The following is an 18,356-nucleotide window of genomic DNA, read 5'->3' as shown; positions in this document are numbered from 1 at the left end:
CTCAGGACAGACCACTCAAGCCTTTGCCTTTCTCCAAGAATGAAATATCTTTCTTAATGTAAGACATTAAATACAGCTGAAATAAAATAATATGATCTATGTTTACAATTCATCATTCCCGTATTTTTGTTTTGGTCATCCGCAGTTAATCTAAACACCAAATTCACAGGGGTCCTTTCAAACTATTGATGATTTTTTTTAATGTTAACGAAATTCCATCAGATCTTATCATGCACTGATGATTGCCCATTTATGCCCATTAGACAAGTTATGTCTAATGTAGATTGTCTATGTCTCATTTGGGCAATACAGAATCACACAATCCAGTCTGGAGAACCATACCAGTGAATTTATCCACCTTTCTGTGTATTACAACATTGATCCAAATTGTGTAACAAGTTCTGCTGAAGTCAGGGAGGAAACCCACTCCCTGGCAGTTTCTGCATTGCATCTTTGCAGCATAGCTTTTTTCCCACCAGATGTTGCCGCACCATTTCAAAATAATCCAGAATTGATCCCACCATGGCCTAATTCTAAAATTACCCCAAGCAGAATAGAAGTCTAATTTCCAAGGTCCTGATGTAATGGCTGAATTATGGCTAAACACCAAACTCCTCCCCTGCAGGCACAAATTAATGGCTTCAGAGTGCCCTTCTAAAAGTTTAGAATCCATTAATTTCACATACACAGTTAAGAGCACTGAAACATGCTGGCTTCCCTCCACCTCTTGAAAAATGGTTACTGAGCACCTGAACCTTATTTTGAGTTTTAAGGCATGAAGGGAGGAAGAGAAATGTGGATAAAACTAGGCAAGGCTTTAGTTTCACAGTCAGGAATTAGTTCTCTTTTTCAGTGTTCAGGGAGTCCTGACAGTACCCTGTGAGTCTATACCTATTTAAGAGCAAAACATCATTCAGAATGGAATAAATAGATCCATTACCAAGACCTCATCACATCTGCCTTTGAGATCTGCCCAGACTCTCTGTGAAAATTGCCTGTGTCCAGTGACCATCTCCTCATGGTTGGTCCTGGCAGTGGCCAGTAAGGAGGGAGGATTCAGGAAGAGCCATCACTCCCAGTTTGTGGGGGTTTTGGGTCGTGTTTTTTTTTTAACTCCCCATTACAGTCATAGTTCCAGCACACTGGGACTGCAGAGACAGGGCTTCTGCAGAGAGACACGGGATGGACAAGGCACCCCTGGAGATGTGCCTGGTACCAGTTAGGCAAGCCCAGCACATGCACCAGTTACAGGCAGCCCAGAAAGTCCCTGAGGCATGGTGGCACCATGGCAAAGTTTCCTGGGGCAGCACAGAGGGTGATGGCACTGAGAAAGAGGCAGCCAGAGCAGAAAGAAGGAGGTTTGGCTCCTTTTATTGCCAGACCCATGGGAATTGCCCTGAGCTCCTGCCTCCTTCCTCCCCTACCACCATCTTGGCAGCCCCCCTGTGCTGTCAGGCACAAGCAAAGTTTCCATTAGTCACAGGAAAAGCATCCAGAAGTACTTGCTATGGATTTATTCAGTATAGCTTTAACCATATTTTGAAATGCAAGATCAATGGCACTGCATATACACCATTATTTTTTATGCGGAACAAATTCATTTTCACACTTGGCATGCAATTAAACACCAGAGTCATGAAGAAGCACAGTTTCTAAAGGCCAGTTTCTAAAGCACATTTTATGCTGGGAGAGCACTGCACAGCTACCCCCTAATAAGATGTAATATAGACCACAGGAAGGCATGTGATAGTTTGATAAAAGCGAACACTGTGGCCAATAAACAAAATGCTTAAAACTGTAAATATTACCTAAGCTAAGAACATGGAACATGGGCGGGGGGGGGTGGGAAAGAAACATAGAAAACAGATCTGACAAGTCCTTGAACAATGTTTCAGCTTCTCATGGCTTGAAATAATTTTCTCATGTTGAGACTGTTGTTTGCTCTGAAGTGATTCTTATGTGAGGGCAAATTCACTGTAACCTTTCCCACACGCCTGCTCCGCAGCATGTACGTGGCTTAAAGAGAAACTTCCACCCTCTGGAAAGCTCACCAGCTCACCACCATTAACTGCAAATTTCCTCCACCTTCTTCCTGCTTCTTTTCATTTGTCTCCTCAGAGGTGCTAATTAACTGCACTAGTCATTTCTAAAAGCAAGCTGCCTTCTCTCACAAGCCAATTTTCTCTCCACTGAAAGCTGAACTTTCACAGAGAACCACAGGAACAGGGCTGCATCCCATCCAGAGGGATGCATTGACATAGTGAGGCAGATCCTTGCTTCTCTGCTCTTATTCCACCCAGCTGGACACCAGCCAGCTGCATCCCAAAAGTCCTATGGCTCTGTAAGCCCAGGATTGAGCCAGGAGAAGTCTGGACAATCTGCCACGTGGCCACTGCCGTTCCTGACCAGCAGGTACCTCCACTGCTGTGCCTGGAGGATAGCAAAGCAAGGTCACATCTTTTATGCCTAACATGGCCTAAGCAGAAGGGATTTCTCAAGATCCTGACCTACAAGGGACACTGGCGCTGCATGGTCTGTTGACCTGTTGGGGTCCATTCCCCTGTCCCCCACATTGAGGTTCAAGGGGGACCAGCTGTGCCATATTCATTCACCCACCCCTATACAGTCTGCGACATCTTCCCACCACAAAGGTAGACAGAAGTTCTATTACCCCAGAAAGCTGTTTAATTTCACTTTTGCATAAAGTGTGCAAGGTTCTGTTCCTCCTCACCCTAAGGACTCCCACTTCAGGCTGAGACAATCTGGCAGTGTGGTCTGGATGCTCTAGGGCTTAAGGAAGTCTTCTAAAATAGCTTTCTTCTATTATGAATTTATTCTCCCCAAAATAATCAGATTTTTTCATCCCCATCCTCATTCTCCCTCCCCCTGCACCTAAAGCATCTCCTTCCCTCTGGCTTCCAAGAGCTCCCCTTTCCAAGCTATATTTTATCAGGGCAGTCTCAATTTTGGCACATATTCTTTTGGGCTCAGCTGGCTGATGTCTTCCCATCCCATGCATTCCTCAGGTCAAAGGTATACCCCAAAATGTACTCACTCCCTCTAACCCAAGGGAAGCAATGGAAATTGTCAGATTTGAGGACAGCAGCTGGATCAGTGAAGACAGCCAAGACTGTAGAGTCCACATGATTAATTTCAGGGAGGTACTTATTGAAATCATGTTAGCTTAAAAGAAAAAGAAAGAAAAAAGGCATGAGGGGAGTTCAAAATTTGGACTGAGATCCATTGCAGTTGCTATTTTTATTGAAGTAGTTTGCCCATCCCTGGTGGATTTGTGTTATCACAATCATTTCTATGCTGGCAACAGCCTGCAATGTCAGAAGCACAGAAGTATGATTTCACTGCAGCACTAAGCCAGGAGAGAATCGGAACAATGAAAAGTTCTGATGGGAATACAAACAGTTTAAGAGCCCACAAATGCAGTTTTGTGTGAACTAACTTCTTTTTCCTGAAATGTTCCTTTTCCCTACTTCCAGTCCACTTCTAGTATCACATCCCAAGGCCACCTCTTTTGTGCTTTAATTTTGGAAGGGGGGCTGGAGGTGAATTTGACAACAAAACAGGTAGCAGAAAGGGATTAAATTTTACTCTCAGTCCTCAGACAACAGCACTGTAATCTTTTCCTTTTAATGAGTGAAATAATGTAATAAAATCTAACACTCTATATAGCAAAAATTCCCGCTGCAGAATCTCACCTACATTGAAGTCTTCTACCCCTGAGAAATATACAGCAAACCTTCCATAAAGTAATTTATTATTAAGGAGAATGGATGAAAGCAGCACAAGGCAGCAGAAAACTTATGGAAAATGTGTGTCTCCTGCAATCAGTTTTCCTAGAAGGAGGATCTTCTGAGGCAGCAGAAGCAAAATTGAAAGTCTTGGGATTTCTGGAAATAGGGGTTTTATTTCAGCATTCAAGAAATTGGTTTTCACTAAAGGAAACATAACTCCTATGTAACCTGATGATGATGATGATGTATAAATTATCTGTGCCCCATAGACCATTTAAAAAGCAAAACCTGACTTCTTTTGGTTGATTTCACTTTTTCTGGTGCTGCAAACATAAGTGTCAACTTACATGAAGCGGAAAAGGTGTTTAGTGGTCAGGAAACATGTCCTTTTCAGTGCACAGGGAATGCAACTCTCAGACAGAAATAGCCCACCAAAAAGAAAAAAGAAACTTCATGATTTATTATTCTGATTTACAAGCATGACAACTGTTACCTTTTGTAAAAAAATATCACCATTACATCTTTGCAGAAACCCATAAACACCAAAGAACAAAAAGCAAGGTTTTGCTGTCTCACAACAGCAAAGTAAATTAATGAGGCGATTGAAATAAAAAGCCCCATAAAGCCATTTTTGTTTCTGAAAATCTGTAGGTAGGTGCTGTGCTCACATTACATCTGAGTGACTTTCTTAGCACAGCCAGAACAGCTCCTCTCCAAGTGACACTGTTATGTGTCATGACACAAACTATCAAGTCCTTCTAGACCACAGAAGAAGTTTTAAGCAGTGTGGTGCTTAAAGCAGACAGCAGCTCACAGCAGAAGAAGCCCTTGCACCACGGCCTTCACAAGCAGAGCACAGCTTAACCTAAGAGGTATCAGGGATGTCTCTAAACTAATGCAAACTGCAAAATATCAGGAGGAAATCCTACAGTACAGCACCAACCAGCTCTAGGACTTCCACAGGCAGCTGTCAGGAATACTCAGCATGAAAAGCCAGAGGGCTGAAGCAGGTGAATTCCCTCCTAGCTCTATTTTTCTACTGTTTTTCTTCAATAGGATACAGGGAAATTTTTTACCACCGCTAAATGTATGTCACAGAGTCAATGTACGTACTGCAGAGTGGGGTTTTTTAATATCTTAGAATCATTAATATCTTTAGAATCATGAAATAGTGCTATAAAAGACAAATATACACTTAAATGATGTATGTGCCATCAATACCTTGGGGTACTGAAGAAATTTATCTTGAAATAATGAAAAGGAATATAAATGACAACAAAAAATCCAGTTTCGATTTCTCGACAGTTGCCATTCACTGTGTGTATGTAATACAATCATGAACAAAGCAGCAAAACAGATACCATGTAACACAAATTTTCATCCACAACATTCAGCGATCTCTTATAAAATAACAGCAAATGTAACTTGACAGAGTCATATGCCTCTAATACTGTGCAAAAAGCAAAGCATTTTTGTAGATGAAATAGAAATAGAGTGGTCCTGCCAAAAATTTGGGCTACACGATGTAAAACTTCATGGCCAGAATGGACTTTCACTTCATTTCATTGAGATCTATTCGATTTCAGGACTTACTGTTAAGTGCTATTAAAGCAGCTGCTAAGTACAAAAGTAAGCTGATGTACCAGATAGACTTTAGTGTCCAAAAGAGATGGAAGAAACTTTTTTTTAAATATAGCTCACATTTGCATTACATCAACAGTAGTCACTCATCAAATCCCAGATAATATTATTTGGGAACATGTCAGAGCTACTATAATAACACAAACATTTAGGCCACATTGGGAATACACAAAACACACAGTAAACCATTCTGAGTACAAAAACAATGTGGGCAGTTTTCTGGCTTTATCAAAACTAACATGAAAATATGCAATTGAACAGCAACAACAATAACTAAAAAGCAGCAACAAATCTGGTTTAACAACTGCACAGCAAATATGTAAATCATCTAAAATCATTGAGTAAATTAACCCATCCAGTCCTCTCTTAATGTTTCCTGTTACATAATGGTGAATTCTCACAAAACTACAAGAGTCATCTACAGAACATGGTTACAAAGCCATTCCCAATGAAGTGCACAAGTTCAGCCTGACTTGCAAACAACAAGGCAAGTTAATAACAGGGTAATGGAGAAGGTGCAAAAATGCACACTCTTATGATCTGCTGTGTCTTTTTATTCAAATTATATTTCATATATATGTGGCAGGAAGAATGTAGGTGGCTTTGTTGACCCTGGCTGATCTGAAGACCCAGGTGTTTCTGATAACAGCAGAATCCTTTTGTCCTCATAACATTTCATATCTCTTGCTTCAATATCTGATTTCTCACTAAACATTTGCCTTGCAATCTATCCCAAGGGTGCAGAGCAGTGGGATCCCTCATGACAGCAGCTGTAAACGTGCAGAGGGTTAGCTCTACTACCCCTGGGTGCAATTTCCCCAAATTCTGCTGTCCTCCATCCTCTTAAAGAAAAATCAAAGACTGATAGCTTCTTAAGGGGCATCAGCCTTCCTTGATACATTCAGCCATAGGGAGATAAAAACAAGTTTCTCACTGTCATGATAACAGGAATCAGAACAGTGGGGCTCTCTTTGAGGAGACAGCTTGTTTTTTTAAAATTAGCTAAAGGACTTCAAAAAGGCTAAGAGAGAGAACAAATATTGAACTGTTTCTCAAGATGAAATTACTAATAGTGGTACTATTAGAAGAGAAAGGGGAGAAGAATTTATCACATTTTCTTCATTATATTTTTAATGAAGAAAATGTGATAAAAAGCACACTCATAAGAGGCAGAAAAACAAAAAGCCTGCAAATCCTTATTTCTTTCAGTGAACATATAGTCAAAGATAACCATGGTTCTTTGACTGACTCTACACTGCACATTGCATTTGTTATCTCCTCCTGCTCTTGCAAAGGTTTTTCTATTCCCTTTCTCAGCAGCTTTTGCCACAGGCAAAATCAGCATCTTCTTCATCATTTGCAGGAAATTACAGTGCTAGACATCACTCCATTCACAAATTGTGGCTCCACAATGACTACAACAATGTGAAGCCTGAGCAGCCCAACAGGTTTTAATTTACATCAGGTAACTGGATTTGCACTTGTGCCAATGGGAACAGTACCTGGCCCAGAGAGCCAAGCCATAAACAGGTGGGAAGAAGTTTGGAGAGAGTTCATCACCAGGGATATGAGAAAAGTGCGCGTGAAAAGAGTTTAGTCAGCAGTCAGCTCTAATTTTTTTTAACTTTTTTTTTTTTTTTTTTACCACAGTGGGTTTATCCAAGAGCCCTGTAGACTTTAATCTGGGTACATTACACAACCCTGTCTAGTGCAGCATTAAAAGGCAGGTGTATTCAGAGACACACACACAGAGATCATTCGCAATCTCTGAATCACAAAGATATTTCTGCTGGCTCTTTGCTCTGCCACCTGTACACTCATCGTTAAGTCAGCGACCAGACCCACCAGTCGATTGTACAAGTTCAGAAAATCAAAGCCAGGCAGACGATGGCGTGGGAGGCTGAGCATGAATTGTTGCAGAGCTCTGACTAAGGCTTCGGCAGGGAAGCGCGCAGGAAGCTGTGCAGAGCCAGGAAGGACACTGCCCCGGTGCTTCCTTTCTGCCACTTCAAAAATATCCACTAACAGACCTCTTCTAAAAAAAAAAGTGCTTTGGACACAACCTGACGTTAGCTCTTGGCCTTTGCCTCATATTATCTTACTGAAAAATAGAAGGAAAGTACTGCAAGTAGTTAATAGCTTCTCTTAAACAGGATGCTGAGGATAATGATTACAAGGCACTCTGTAGAAAGGACTTTGAAACATTCAAGCTCTGGACATGGATATAGTTTGTACAAGTCCTTGTTACTGCTTTGTGAACACAGAACAAAGTGTTTTCTTTCACTTACTCCCTTCCTGGACACTCTTCATGTACTCTCTCTCCACAGAGTGTTTTAAAAGAGAATGTCAAACAACAATGACAACAACAACACAGTCATACTGGTTACACCATACACAGTTATTTATATTGCCTTTAGTTTTGGAGTTCACAGGGATTGTGTTATCACAAACTCAGAGTCATGCAGAAATCTAGGCTTAAGACAGAGCTACCAAAATGATCTCTGACCCTGAGTGAGGCACTTGATCTCCCAGTGCTTCGATTAGTCGTGCCATAAAACTGGGTAGAAAACAGTACCCCAATGAAATACAGATGGTTCCTCGGAGATGAAGCTATCTTCCATAAATTACAAATGTAAAGGCATGCACAAAAAAGGATCTCAGATTTTCTTCCCTCATTTTGGTAGGTGCTTTGCTAAAATCCTGCACAGCTTTACATTTATCCTAGTTGCATCAGAATACTGAGCTTACACACAAAGATGTATCTGACTCACAGCTAAAAAGTCACCCTGATGAAATTCAGCCTTATGCAAAGTGCCTTCATAAGCCTTACTGACCACTCAGCATAAGCCACTGCAAGCAGGACTTATAGCAGCAGGAAGCTTGAACTTCAGAAATGGCAGCTCTGTAATTGCTCTGTGTTTTAAAATTTATAGGTTTGACCTTCTACATTTATCTTCTGTGGTCATTAATCAATCCTGAGGTGAAAGCCAAAGTTGCAGCATTATGTCGTTTCACTATTCATTTTTAGCTAAAATTCTAATCTTGTACGTTGTTTAATATTCCACATTGAGAGTGGGGTGAAATGGTCCCTAGGAGCTCAACAATCTATGCATAGCAAACAAAGTGCCAGGCATTCATTGTTAAATTATCAAAAGTGCACACCAAATTATATCGTCTTTTAAGGCTGTAAAGGGATTTCACTCCTACCTACCAACTAACTCCAGTAAAAGCCTTAGGATTTTTAAACACTATTCCAGCCACTGTATTCCCTGCAAAATTTCAGACTGAAAACCTCAAAATCCTTCTTCATAAATTCTTGAATCACGGACTCTTTGATCAACACCAACTATACCATTCAAGGATTTTTGTAAATCCTGAGTGCCTTGGGAAATGCAATATACATGTAGCAAAAGGGTTACCTAATGGCCATATGGAATGCAGTTTATTCTTGCCCACTTGCAAGTAACATAGAAATGCCTGTATGAAATGTCTCTGGGGGCCTTGGTGCAAGACAGATGAAAATTCAGGGAAGGGGTAGAGCAGAGAACAGAGGAGCCGCTTTGAATGTTGAACTGCCATTCACATCAGTGAGTGTTTGATTCAAAAATGAGGACAGAAACGGATTACCACCTTTTATAAAGAGCAAAGCCTCTGACATGATTTAAAAGTTTCATCATAGGTACAATCAGACCTCAGCTGATCCACACCGCACTATCTGCAGGGCTGCACATAGGACATCTATGCAAAATTTTTGAACCTAAATAATACACAAAGTCTCAGAGCATGACCTTCATATGTATTTTTTAATCAAAAGCTTTATAAAAGAATGAGCATTAAAAAAAATTGATGTTGATTAACCAGGTCTGACTGTAATTAAGTATATGAATAGAGAGAAAAATGCAAACTTTTATTAACTGTGGAAGGAATGCTAGATCCTTAACTGCCCAGCAAGTTCATGAAGACAAAGGAGATCAGTTTACAAGGGTTAAGTAAACATAATATTTTATATTACAGTTCAAATGAATCCAATTTCAACAAGACTGTGTAAGGGTCTAAAAATCGGTTTACCAGATTGAACATTTTTATGAACATTAAAACCCAATACATTGCTCTGAAGTACAGCTACCGAACCGCCAGAGCCACATAAAGAAACCATTTGTTTCTTAGCCCTATAGCTGAATTGCTTCTAGCCTCCTTGCTATTCATGTCTGGTGGGTTCCCTGTATTTATTTCTACGTGCCTGCATGTTGTGCATTTTGTACTCCTTTAAGTTTCCAAGGCCATGTCAAAACAAAATGCATTCCTTAGTGGGTCAGCATAGGAATAGCCACACCAGACATTAACGTAATAACTCGATGCTTACTGCAAATCTGAGAAAAGTAACCAGTGGTTGTGAAACACGAATTTCTGGTAAGCAAAGAAGGCAGTACATGAACACAGTGCTCTGAAAAGTGCTGCTTTAGCAGGAATTTACTTTGAGGTCTTTTATTTATCTGTAGTATAGACATGCACTCACAACCTCCTCATTCTGTTGAGCTAATCACTGACTCTGATGAGGCTGCAAACAAAGCTTCCAATTAGCACTAATTATGATAGCAACATTTCATTCAGAAAAATGAGTCTGAGCCATTGAGCTCCCTTGGAGAGGAAAAGTCCTTTTAGGCACTTTTCAAAAGAGTTCCAGCACCCCATAGAATTAGACCACAGATACTATGTATGTATTCAAACCTAACAGCTCACCATTTGAGGGAAAATCAGCATTAGATAATGGAGAAACTGTTATACAGCATGACACAGGCAGAGTGGACCTTTTGTGCTTCCTGTAACATTCAGAACGGTTCCCCCATTAAACCACAGCCACCACTGCAAAACATACTGCTCCTGAGGAGCTGTGAATCCAAACAACCCTCACCTTGCAGCTGATCATTTCTGTCCTGCTGTTATTACAAACATTAAGACATTATCAGTTGTCTCAGTCTTACTTGGGCCATGCTTGTATTGTGGCCAGTACAAAATAGCTGAGGTGAGCCACTGGCTCTGGGGAGACTGACGGGCCAAAGGCTGCCCTGAGGGGATGTGCCAGAGGCGAGTCCATTGAAGGCCGCATCATGGAAAAAATTATCCCGGGCATTTTGAGCTCTACGTTTTTTATGGCTGAATTGCAGGGCATGTGAACCTTTAATGCACTTCACAAGCCGGGCACAATAAGGCTGGTGCCTGAAGAAAATCTAGGAAATTGAAAGATGGGGATTATACTGCACGCTCAGCCATGCTGCCTCAGGTCCTGCTGGCCCAGCAACAGCTCTGGCCATGGCTGCCAGGGACACACACCCAGTCCATCCATGGATCTGTTGGGATGCACTCAGAGAAAATCAATGTCACCACTAGAAGTTCCTCACACCAGGAAGGAGCCATGTTTTATTGCACCTGAAACACAACGCTTGACTTCTTGGTATGTGGAGGTAGCAGATGTGTCAGGTGAGCCAAAAGGGATCCTCCCTTAGGAAGGCCGGCGGGAATGAATGTCAGGTTTGTCTCAACCAGGCAGGACTCGCTCTTGCAGCTGTTACACTGAAAGAACACATTATGAGAAGTGAATTAACACACTGGCATCTGTACTAGCTACATTAAAACCACCAAGAGCATGGACAGGATTGCCCCACACCGTGTGTGCAGAAAGTGAAATGCATGGGTTTGTTTTGTGGCTCTTCCTTGATCTCCTGAAGCCTCCACTGGCAGAGGTTGTGGATGGGCAGGCTGTGTACCTGCACAGCAGGAGTAGGGCTGGGAAAGGGTCCAAATCCAGGAGGGAGCTAGGGAGTAACCCAGTGACTGAAGGTCTGGTTTGACCAGGAAAAGTTTAGCCTTCCCAGTAAAGACAATGATGCGTTGCAATAGGAGTGGGTGGGTAGGGTGGGGCGAGGGAAGGCTTGAGAGAATTGAGCCCAAATGACTCCCACACTCCAGAGAGCTGGAGACTGGCAGCCATCCTTTCTGGAGAGAGGCGTGCTGCTGGGGTGTGTGAGTAGCAGAGAAAGACATTACTGCTAATAAAAATGGGTAGGAGCTGCAATATTTGGAGTCCAGTTTTCAATACCACCAAGTACAGAACTTTTATGGGTCTGAGCATGTGGACCTAAAGGACCCATCTAAATTTCCTAAGATTTGTAAAGACAAACTTTTAGCTGTGTAAAACCTACAATATAATTTGGAAAACCTGTGTTGCTGGGGGAGGTAAAGAGGCATGCCTTAGCCTTCATGGAAAAAAAAACTGTTTTGGCAAGGGCAATAATTAATGAGCTAGCAGTCACTTAAGGTGGGCATAAATATTTGCATCACAGAAACATTTGCCACCTTCTCCATGCTCCCCTTCACTCTGTCTGTTTTTCCCCTTCTCTGCAGCCTCCTCTCTCACGCGCTCTTTCCCTCCCCTTCTCTCCCTGCCTGCCTGCCTATCATCTTGCTCTAATTGTTTCCAGATTTGTGTGGGAGGTCAGGGCCCGGGAGTGCTGCTTCATGCCAAGTTTATAAACAGAGCAGTGTTTCCAGATGGCCACTGGCTCCAGCCTGGCTAGCAGGTTGATTGGGACCAGAATAACAACAGGTGGAGAACAGACAATGAATTCCTTGACACTTATTTTACTCCCTCTGCTTTTCCCCCCCCTTCCCTCCTCCCTGCAGCCACCACGGCTACCACCAGCAGACCTTCAAGCTCTTGAATCCGGGCAGGGAGTCAGGACACGGGGGAGGGAGGGAGGATGAGGAGGAGGAACGATGAAAGAAAGTGCAAGTGACTTCCTTGACCAAATAAAAGGCAGGGCAGGAAAGGGGACACATGCTGCTACTTCCCTGCCAGCCATTACTGCTGCTGCCAATTAAGGTGTCCTTCAAGCCCGTATGGAAAAGACCCTCTGAGGTGAAATAACAGAGAATAAACAAGGTATCTCATACAAATAGGGAAAATTATGAGATTGATTTAACATTGCTCCTTAGGCAACTGCATGCATTCAGCTTTTGTCAAGACAGCCTGGGCCACTAAGGCCGCTGGCAGTGACAACACATCTGCAGTCACTGTCAGCTCTGTACTCCATTTTTCCAGATGGAGCTAGTTTCCCCAAGGCTCCGGTTTGCTAACCCCACTTCCAAACTCCTGCCCTTCCCAGTTTCCCTCACCTCTCTAAACTGATGTGTTCTTCCCACTCTCCACACCAAATTCCCACTTTCCTCATCAGAAGCTGTTTATAGAAATGATAGGGACAGGGAAAAGAAGTTCTGCAAGGCAGTTGCAGAGGTGCTTTTCTTTCTATTACCTTGCTCTTCCCAGCACATTTGGGAGAGTTATTTGGCGCAAACGCATTGTTCCAATGATTTGGGCTTAGAGCAGATCAAAATGAGGCCACTGATGACACAAAACTGCAGCAGGTTCTGCTTCAGAAGAGGCATAAATTAAAGCAGACAATCTAGATTTTGGGCCCGAGGTAACATGCATACACAGGGTACAGACAATGCTACCACCATATTCCTCCTGGAAATTCCCAAAACAAAGGCAGAACAAATGGGTCAGGGTCACAGGAGTTATGCTTTACTTTAAATGCCCAGGTTGCTTCAAGCTGTAGTAAAACTTTTTGGAAGCATGAACAAAAACACATCAGGAGAAATTTGCAGCAGCACATTCTGGTTCTGATGCCTGTGGTTGCTATGTCCTCTGCCCCCAAAGAGACCAGCGCGATGTAGGAGCTGGATGCAGATTCAGCTCTACACGGGGTATGCCAGGGCTGCTTCTCCTCCTCCCAGGAATCCAGACAACTGGGAGCTCCACTACAGAAAGAGAAGATGAGGAAAAGGAAGTGAAAGGGATACTAATGAGGGGACATAAGGAGTACCAGTCAGTCTTCCAGATTAATTCATTTTATATTGCCGAACTGCAAATGTTCTTATTTCCCTGCCTGGCCCAGTTCTGCACTCCTTAGGGTAAGATAGCAAAACCATTAAGCAAAACTGTACATGATAAAAAGGTACTATCATCTCCAGTGAATTAATGAATAATTAGACTAAATTATTAAAATTGCTGTATATCACCCACTGATAGGCTCAACAAATTTGGTATACACAAGAGAAAGCAAAAAAAAGGTAAGATTTTCTCTCCATTTCCCACTTGTGCTTACACTGCAGATGGTCTAATTTAAACTAGGATGAATATCATAGAAATAAACCTATAGAGAAGTATTAGGATTATAAAATTAAAAGCTGCGGTCTTTAAAAAAATTATTCTTTAAAAATTAAATGGCTGCCGTAAACAAAATGTTATCCAAAGCTGGTAATTAACCCAAGACTCCAATGCAAATTTTTTATTTTCTATTTGCTGCACTCCTCACACATAATTAGAGAAATTCAAAAAGCAGTGAAAAGGCATACACAATCTCCTCTGTTCAAATGCAATGTTTAGTAAACTGACTGAACTGCTCACATGTGTAAAACAGCCAGAACTTTCCCCATTCATTATTAATAGCATATTTTCTTATTTGTTACCTTTTATTCATATCCTTAATGGTTGACATGTACTCTTGGATTGTCTATAAAATATCCAAAAAAACATTTTTTACTCAAGCACCAGCGCGAAGGTGAACTGAAATTTAATAAGACTACAATTTGCTGCTACTCAGAAAGCTCTTATATAAATGGTGTGTGAAAAGCAAGCATGATTTAAAAAGCATTTGCTAATATTTGCAATGCAAAAGATCTCAGATTCTTGCATATGAATACCTGGAAGCAGATTTGGAAGCATTTAGGGGTTTTCATGAATGTCAGCAAATTGTTAACAGGTTTTTATTTTCCTGGAGATATTTCATTACTAGTCTTAGCTGTCAAATTTTATACTGCATAAGTTCTACATCTACAAATAAACACAAAAACATATTAAGCCAGTTTAAAAACCTTTGCACTTCCAAAGCTTCTTATATCTCAGGATCTCAAAAAAGTTTAAACAAACACTGCGCCTAATCCTAAGGTTTGGTTTAAATGAGGTCACTCAGCACCTTTTAAATAGATGCTTAGGATATTTTGCCAGAGTGAAAGATAGATCATTTTATGTCAGTAGGGTAAGCTCCAACCATTTGGAGGTTCTCCCAGTTTCAGACTGCAAATTCTTTAGGGCAGAGAATGACTTTGACCGTACACTTAGGTAGTAGTGTCTCAATTTTACTGGGAATTCTGGGCATAACTGAGATGCAGGTAGGCTGAAAAAGAAAGAGAATAGGAAGTGCCAAAGACACAATGCTCACCAAGGCTGGATTTGGTCTGATAAAAACTGGTAATTCTTATGTTCATATGACTTCCAAAATTCTACTCATGCACAAACTTTTCATTTATTTTTAGAGCATATTAGGACTGTAGATTCAATCCGTTTTCATGTACCATTAACGCTACTTCTTTTGGCACAGGATCATGTTTTGTACAACTCAGAAACACTTGGCTAGGCCTTTCTTATTGCTGCTCCTGTGTTCTACAGAAATCTGTGTACCATGTTTTTCACAAAGGAACTCAGTTCATTCCTTGGTTCATAGATGTTTTGCAATATCTGTGTTTTTGCTGAACAGAATTTTCCAACTCTGAATATTAAATCCAGGATAAGTAATGATGCCTGAGAGTTGACTGTGTACCAAATTCTAAGTTCCTGTAGTGAAGGTATTGATCTGATGTGGAACTATGGATTCTTACACAAATCCTTTTCACAAATCCTCACACAAACCCTTTCAGCAGCTTAGCATTCACTGTGATGACTACAGTCACCTGTAGCCCTCTCATTGGAGAGAAGGTAAAATGACATTCGTATTTTAAACCAGTACAGAACAGCTTTCAATAGGTCAAAGTCCTAAGTATTTACTACCCTAAGTGATTCTTTTGAGTTTGTTTGCATAATGCTGATTTGCAGTGTTGTGTCCACATGAACACAGCATGGTAAAATAGATGGCTTCTTTTGGATGTGACTCCTCAAGCCTTTTCACACCCAGCCAGCACATGGGAAATGCCAGGGAGTCTGGCTTCAGCCACTCGCTCAGATATCAGGTTAAGCTTGAAAGGTCAAGTTCTGGAAATCCACATTGCAGAAGCTTGATATGTAAATGTAAGCAAAAGGATTCATCTCACCTAACTTCCTAAGTCTTAAAGTTAAACATCTACTACAAGATGCTTAGATTAAAGGTGCTTCCTCTATAATCATCAGAGACAGACATCTCTATAGGCATCTTCACTGGGAGGATTTCTCACTTGAACACTGTTCACTGTAGAAGGACTTTGGAAAACTAAGATAACAAGACATCCTTTTTCAGATGCTAAAATAAATTCTGCTCCAAGCATGGCAAGAGCTTTCTGAACTTTGCCAAAGATTAATCTCTTCGAACAGACATAGCTATTGAGATGTACTGGTGCAACAGCCTTTTCAAATGTGAATACTTCTGAACATTCCTGCTGTAGAGAGATTACATAAATGTTTCCTGAATTATAGCTTATTTAGAAGTGAAGTGCATACCTTAGTTAATATTCCTGGGGATAAAAAAATGCAGTGACATTTCTCCTCACATAATTTTGGCAGGGTAGAGAAAAGGCTTGTGTGCAATAGGTACCATTTCTAAATGCTGAGAAAACCAAGTAAACTATCCCCAGTGACAACCCTATTCAGTGACACTGAAATATTTGTTATGTTATGCCAGTCAGAAGTCTGAAGCGCTATTCTGAACCCATGATACAGGCAGAGCTGTGACTGGAGATGGGACAACATGCAAATATTATTCATACGAGCTCCACTAAATTCTTAATTAACTGCAACTCATATTTGTGCAGTTAGAGTCCACTCACAAATATTCAAATGGCTGGGTGTACTTTCCCAAGGGTTCAGCAACAAAAAGTATGATTTTGTCAAAACACCCCTGCAAAGACTCTGAATATATATATACAGACTCCTCATAAAAGCTTTTTTCCCCCAGGAAACATGTTACAAGTTCAAAAAAACACTAAGAATGAGGTAGCTGGTCTGAGTGAGCTTCACTTGATGGTGTCCAGTGGCTCCTACTCTGAAGAGAAGATCACAGTTTTGAGCATTAAACTATCAGATTTCTGGTCTTCTGCTAGCCAGAGTCCAAGTTCCCTGGACAAGGAGGTACAACACTACCTCAGTGGGACACCATAGTCTATCCCAGGTGGTCTGAGAGCTACCCAGTAGTGCAGCAGGTCCCAAAAATAAGTCAATCACCTAGCTTAATTCATATGTTCTGAAAAGTGCAGAAATGCTTTAAGCAATTGCATTGACAGTGACAAATACAAGAGTAAATAATAACATTCTTCTGATATACTTCCTATGTAGGAGCTCAAAGAAGTCATCTCAGGCTGCTTTTCTTTGTCTGTTCTTTGCCTCCTGAAAGACTAGAGAGCAAACACAGCAAACATGCTTGCCTGAAACATGGAACATCTTAAATGAAACACATGTAATGTCAAGAGCTGCTCCATCACAGGAAAAGACAAATTAAAGACACCCAGGGAGAGAGATTATAGATATGACCACTGAACATCAGATGTAGCAAGTACACTAAGAAAAAAAGGTGATAGAGAACTGTGGATTTCAGGGAACCTAACCAATGAAATTGAAATAAAGCATTTGCTTCACAGGAATACATTGATCCTCTGAGAGATTTTTCCCTTCATGTTTTATGGGATATTAACAGCTAGAGTTTAAAAAAAAATACATGAAGAGAAAAAAAAAGTAGTGCTTTGTTCACAGAATACCTTCATAAATATGAAGATGACAAAATAATCTGCTTCAACATTTCCATCTGTATTCATGGACTTGCACTGGAATGCTCTTTTTCTAAAGAATACTATAGTATGTCTAGAACTACTCACATATCTCCTACTGCCAGAGCTTATAATGATACAAGACTCAGTTCAAGGAGTAAGTTTGTGGCAACAGTCTGCAGTATATAGTATCATAAAGTCATATTGAGTATGAAGCCAATTAAAAAAAAATTAACCTCAGTTGTTACTTGCAATCCCCTACTCATTTTCTGATTTAACTGCAAGTATAGTGTTCTGGATATAGCGATATACTGACAGTATAATAATTAGCATTATGCTGTTCTTGTACCTTTAGTTTAGAACAAATTGTAGCAATGGATTTCTGCTCTAGAGATACCATGATATCATGGACTGAACAGGGAAGCCCTAAGATGAGGCACTAAAGTCTGTAAACCATTATAATAGTACTACTTGGTCTAAATCATAGAGCCTAAAAGATCTAATAGATCAACACATTCATCTGTCTGCCAGAGGACTGCCCATGTTCTGAAAAGTCACAACAATTCAAAAAAGAGCAAATAATAGAGATTAATGAGCAAGGAACAATGTAGTTATTGCAGTGGAGTTGGTTTCTGAAACAAAACAGAATTTAGCAGCTAAATAAAGTGGAAGCTATTAACTGCATCTTTATTACTATGCAAAGGCAAGTAGCAACTGTGTAATTTAACTAGGTCCATTATGCAATCTTTTTTCTAATTATTTCCTGATCTGCTAAACTAATCTCTGTTTTTTAAGGGGTTTGAAAATGAATTAAATGGATTAAAAATGCAGCTGAAAGCCAGGATTATTTAAGGAATAGAGAACAATAGGAAAGCATGACAAGGAAAGATCAGCCATTTGACAATGAAGCAACATCCTGAGCCTGAAGCACAATCCTATTGAGTAAGCATCTGAGAAAATGTTTTATTTCTTCACCCAGGATGCATTCTCTTTCCTCTTTCTCCTCCACTCTTAGCAGTGGACTTTGGCTTGATATTATCTTAGAGAAGTTTTAACTTGGGTTTTCCTAGATGGGACCAAGAACTCCATTTGTTATGTACCTCTGTAATATGTCCTACATTTATGGTGTATACTGGTTGTCCCTGTTTCATCCCACTTAAAAATAGGCAGCTACCCATG

This window comes from Agelaius tricolor, unplaced genomic scaffold (assembly GCF_023055355.1).
Source record: "Agelaius tricolor isolate 1412-34295 unplaced genomic scaffold, bAgeTri1.0.p SCAF_2, whole genome shotgun sequence".
Classification (NCBI taxonomy): domain Eukaryota; kingdom Metazoa; phylum Chordata; class Aves; order Passeriformes; family Icteridae; genus Agelaius; species Agelaius tricolor.
This window is presented reverse-complemented; position numbering follows the sequence as displayed.